General features: G+C 44.5%; 1 protein-coding gene and 1 long non-coding RNA gene across 5 annotated transcripts in view; one reads left to right on the plus strand and one right to left on the minus strand.

Annotated features, from left to right (window-relative positions):
* EDAR (ectodysplasin A receptor) overlaps window positions 1–5,053 on the minus strand; it is a 71,823-nt gene that overhangs the window by 34,397 nt on the left and 32,373 nt on the right. The gene's annotated exons all lie outside the window — the stretch shown is intronic.
* The window catches only part of LOC108447367, a 23,056-nt gene continuing 18,009 nt past the window's right edge, over window positions 7–5,053 (plus strand). For both annotated transcript variants that reach the window (XR_001862908.1, XR_001862909.1), the window contains exon 1: window positions 7–5,053. This exon is cut by the window's right edge and continues 4,759 nt beyond it. This is a non-coding gene — a long non-coding RNA (uncharacterized LOC108447367).

Here is a 5,053-nt window from a genome sequence, read left to right on the forward strand (position 1 = left end):
CTGCTGCTGGGCTGTGCCAGGTGGTGATCTTCCCCTGTGCACTACAAGGTGTCCATGACACCCTTCCCCAGTCACCTGGGGAGGGCTGCTGACTGCCTCTGGCTTGGGTACTGCTAACCCTAGCCTACATGTTCTCTTCAAATATACTGTATTTCACATCAGCTTTATATTTCTTCTCCTCACTCCATTAATCGGTCATTTAGCTGATTTAGATGCCTTTTATGGCGCTACAACCCAACTAAGCTGCTGAGAAGAAAAGATATTTTTATCACTCATAAGCACATCCACTGCCTCATCCCATTCCAGCGACACAGGCACAAGAAAACATGGAGATGTGGTTTGAGAAGCACTACCCTGTCCTGACACAGAGGTGATGTGATGGAAATATGGCAGAGCACTGTGGAAAAAATGAAGAGGATGACACCAGAGAATAACTGACAGAACAGTGAATGTCACGGTCTTATGGTCTTGATTTCTACCATCTAGATGTTTAGTTGCATGTTTAAAAATTTGTAGTCATGGAAAGCTGCTTTTTGATAAGAGTCTTTTGACATGCCATGAGTCTGAATGTAATTGTGAACCTAACCTCAAGTTTTACGATCTGCTGTGTTGCTGTAGGGAAAACTAAATGATGATAGGAAAGGGACCTCTGTGAAGGAATGTTTGGAAAACAAGGAGCCAGTGAGAGTATTTAAAGTTGTCTCCAGAAACGTCCAATATGATCAAATAAATATAATCTTTTCTGTTACCAACCAGAAAGAGACACATTTTCCTACCAGATGATGAGGGATGTTGTAGTGAATAAATACAGCTCCTTACAGCTGCTTTAATAGTTATGTGTAATACCTCATCAGCCTTAAGACATTTTAGACTTGGATATTCTTTAAAAATGAGAACTTTCTATGGCTCATCTTAGAATCTTGGAAATGTGAAGCATCTCCCACAAACAGCTGAAGACCTGCTCCCTCTAACTGCAGTGCTTGCTGAGAAAGGAGATATTCTGGGACAGCACTATTTGTACTGCAAATTTAAAATCGGATGTGAATCATCCTCCTCATAAAACACATTTGAATATATTTAATACTGCCCCACCAATGGTTAATTTAATGTTTTGATTTACCCATGTTCCACAAGTGGCAAAGCTTGATCTCCTGGACTGGATTCTGACTCCACTGGGGGGCAGTGCATTAGCACATATATTAATAGTGCTAATATTTCACTCACCTGCTTCTGAGAAAGCAAGATTTCCGGAGAAATGTTTAGCTACCATGAGACATTCTGTTTAATGGAACAAATACGCATGAGTATCTCCCCTACATGTACTGTTGATTATTGACTTGCTAGCTTGAACAACCAATGCTAACCTGAGGATGAAACCAAGTCTGAGTACAGAGACAGATTAAACTATTTATTGGCACCAGGATCAACAGACTCCAAATTAGCTACAAAGCTGCAGGGAATCCTGAAATGTGAAATCAGTTTGGTGTGGGATTTTTAAAAAATTTTTTTAATTCTCAGCCCCTGAGGAGATTTGAGATGGTTTGATGTTCATCTGGAGACTTGTCGAAAGTCTATAGAAACCTAATAGCCTGCCAACATGGGTGGTTGCTGCTCCGAGGCATTTCGACATGGCAAAGGTCCTGTCTGCACATTGCAAACCTGTATCCGTCAAAGGCTGCCTGGAACAGCATGAAAACAGGAGCTGTGTGGTGTCAGAACGCTGTGGGCAGGATTGCAGGGGTAATGTATGCACATCCCAGCTCTCCCGGGGCCGCCAAACTGTGGGAGGAATTCATCTGGCCCCTTAATTATTCTGAGCTCTGCTTAAGAGTTAAACCCCACAAGGTGCTGCCACACCTATATACCAGGGTTTGGGTGGGAGAGGGCTCCCTGCTCTCTGGTTAGAAGAGAAATGAAGACTGGAGGGCAGCTGCGGAGGAGGGTTGAAGCTGGGCAGAAGAAGAAACCAGGGCAAAAGTCTAGGCATGGAGTGCTGTTGTCCAGACCAGGAGCCTGCACTGGAGAGAGGGCACCGAGGGTGGAAACAGGAATGGAAAATGTGACGAAATTGGAAAGCAGCAGAGCCAAGCACAGGCTGCAGTTGCCCTGTGGTGGGGTCCTGCCTGCTGGCTGCTCCATGGCCAGTTGCCTGGCAGACTCTGGAAAACGGAATGGGGTCTCCAGGTCTAGAGGCAATCAGAGTGCCTAGGGCCTCCAGGCTTGGAAGCAATCACAGCGTGATGGAATGGCATGGGTTGCTGTGGCTTCAGGAAGCAGAATTGGAGCCATCCTTTGCTGAGCAGTGGAAGGGGAACAGGATGAGCCTTAAACCATCCTTGTGATGAGGCTCAAGCTCTTACTTGTAGGCATGGGAGAAGACAGCTTGACAGAAAGCTGGGATGTCTGCCCCATGGCAGCACAGAGAGACCTGCTCAGGCTTCCCCAGCAGAGCTCTGCTGCGCTGTGCCGAGTGTCTAGGGATGGTGACAAGAATTAGAGGGAAGAATTAGTCGGTAGGACAAAACCTAGTAACACACCACCCTGAAGGAAGACGTGTAGGTATTCTGGCCTGAACCTAGGAGCTGGAAATTGAGGGATACGTATACATAGAGCAGCTACCACAGGTGAAACACATGAATTACATGGCAGGAGAGAAGACACTTGGGCAGGTGGGCAGGTCCTGCCTTTCTGAGTGAAGCCCTCCCCCTGAGCAGTGCACGTGCAGGAACTGGTTAGCTCAGAGGAGCCTGAGCTGGCAGACAGACTGGGACTGCCCAGGACATGTCCCTGCGAGAGACATGTACTTTCTGTAACTCAGCCACCCTCTCACTGGGGCCTTAACGTGCTCTCACTGGGGTCCTCATAATGGTTTTGCAGTTGCACAGCTGAGAGGAGATGGGTGCTTCTCTGTGTCTTTTTCAGACTGTAGAGAAATGTAAATCACATATTCACCCCTCACTACAAAAAGCACATCGAGGTGCTGAAGTGTGTCCAAAGAAGGGCAATGAAGTTGGTAAAGGATCTGGAGCACAAGTCTGATGAGGGGCAGCTGAAGGAACTGAGGGTGTTTAACCTGGAAGAGGAGGCTCAGGTGGGACCTTATCACTAGCCTTTGGAGGTCTGTCTCTTCTCCCAAGTGATAAGTGATAGAAGAGGAAATGGTCTCAAGTCGCATCCAGGGAAGTTTAGATTGTGTATCATGAAAAATTTATTCACTGAAAGGGTGGTCAAGCATTGGAACAGGCTGCCTAGGGAAGTCACCATCCCTTGAAGTGTTAAAAAAACATGTGGCTATGGCACTTGGGGACATGGTTTAGTGGTGGACTTGGCAGTGCTGGGTTAATGGTTGGGCTCGATGGTCTTAGAGGTGTTTTCCAACCTTGAAGATTCTGATACCTGCACCAGGACTATACCTGTGTTGGATGACTTGAGCTAATCCCAGTCACTGTTCTAGCTCCCCTGTGGGTATATTTAAACAGGTTTCAGAGCAGAGCTGGGCAGAAGTGCTAAAGCTATTTAGGATCCCTCTAGGCTAGGAAGAGGCAGAACTTGCTGGAAGTTTGTGCTTATTCATCAGTCCCTGGATTTTGGAACTTATGGAGGAGGAGGTTCTCACTGGGCTTTGTGAGTTTTGTTTTGTTTTGCTTTGCTTTGTTTTACTTTGTTTTGCTTTGCTTTGTTTTTTTTCAGGGCTGGACATGCCATGAAGGGTTTTGTCTGAGAGCCTTGTGGCCAAGAACGCAGGTTTACCTCACCACAGGTTGGTGGATCACATTTGGACTTCACAAGAAAAGAGGAGGTGGCTGAGGAGGCACTCAGAAATGGCCTGACTAGGTCCCACACAGCTGCTAAGCTGTAATATGGCTGTGGCAGGATGAGGGGTGAAGCCAGATGTGCCAGGCTCTGGGTGGGAGAGATGAGCTGCTGGGAAACAGTGCAGTAGGTCCCTGGCAGAGGAGAACCTGACTGTGTCTGGTTGAGGTACATCACTCAGATTGTGGATTGCACAGCAGTGCAAGGCAGAAAGCAGAGCTGGCTAAACTAGCTAAGATAATTCTAAGAAGATTAAAAATAATTTTGGCAATTAATGGATAATTCATATCTATCAGGATTATAAGAAAGAAGAAGAATATTTTACAGCTGTAGATTTAAGTGCTTTTTTTACTATCCTGGCACTTAAGAATTCACTGTAATTGCAACAATGAGAGGCTGAAGGCTCTCCTTGGATTACAGTTGCCTGCAATTCAGATGATACTGCAAACTCTTCTTCAGTTCACATGGACCTTTATCGGAAAACTTGGACCACAGATGCTTACTGGTTTGGATATTGCATCCCCATCTTATGGCCTTCATGCAGTTTATTACTAAACATGGAAGAAGTTAATTCTCCCTATATTTCATTTCTATCACATCTGACAGCTTTGTAGTTTGTGTCTATGTGTGCAATATTTGTGGACAACTATTTTAACATAAAAATTCCTATTGCAAGGCCAGAATGGATGTTCTTCCTATACTTTATCTCCCAAAATTTTCAGTGATTTTTATGAAGTAACATTAACAGAATAAAGCTTACGCTGAAACAAATCTCAGAGCTACATTAAATTAACCTAATTAAAACAAGGTTTTTTGCATCTTCTCAGCTGTACTTTCTTTAAAAGTCTATCTACCTCCAAGACACACCAGAAAGACCAGATCACAAAGCCATCATCTGATGAGATCTACAGAGAATTATACAGACCTTTGATAATTCATTGTATCAGTACATTAAAGTGCATCCTGTCAGAAAAAAAAAAAGGTGTTTCTGTGATAAGTACTTATTATATAGTTAACAGTTGTCATATAATTCAGTTGTCAAAAAAAACCACCAGGACCAGATGGGACCTCAAGAAGTTACCTTCTGATTCACACTCAGAGAAGTTACTCTTCTGATTCATACTAAGATAAATTCTCTGCCACACCAACAATCTTTTATCTAACTGCATCTTGGGAACCTCCAGTGACAGAGATTACACAGTTTCCCCTCATCTCTTTGTTCCAGAGCTGTGCCATTCCT

This window comes from Corvus brachyrhynchos, unplaced genomic scaffold (assembly GCF_000691975.1).
Source record: "Corvus brachyrhynchos isolate BGI_N302 unplaced genomic scaffold, ASM69197v1 scaffold83, whole genome shotgun sequence".
In the NCBI taxonomy this organism is placed as follows: Eukaryota; Metazoa; Chordata; class Aves; order Passeriformes; family Corvidae; genus Corvus; species Corvus brachyrhynchos.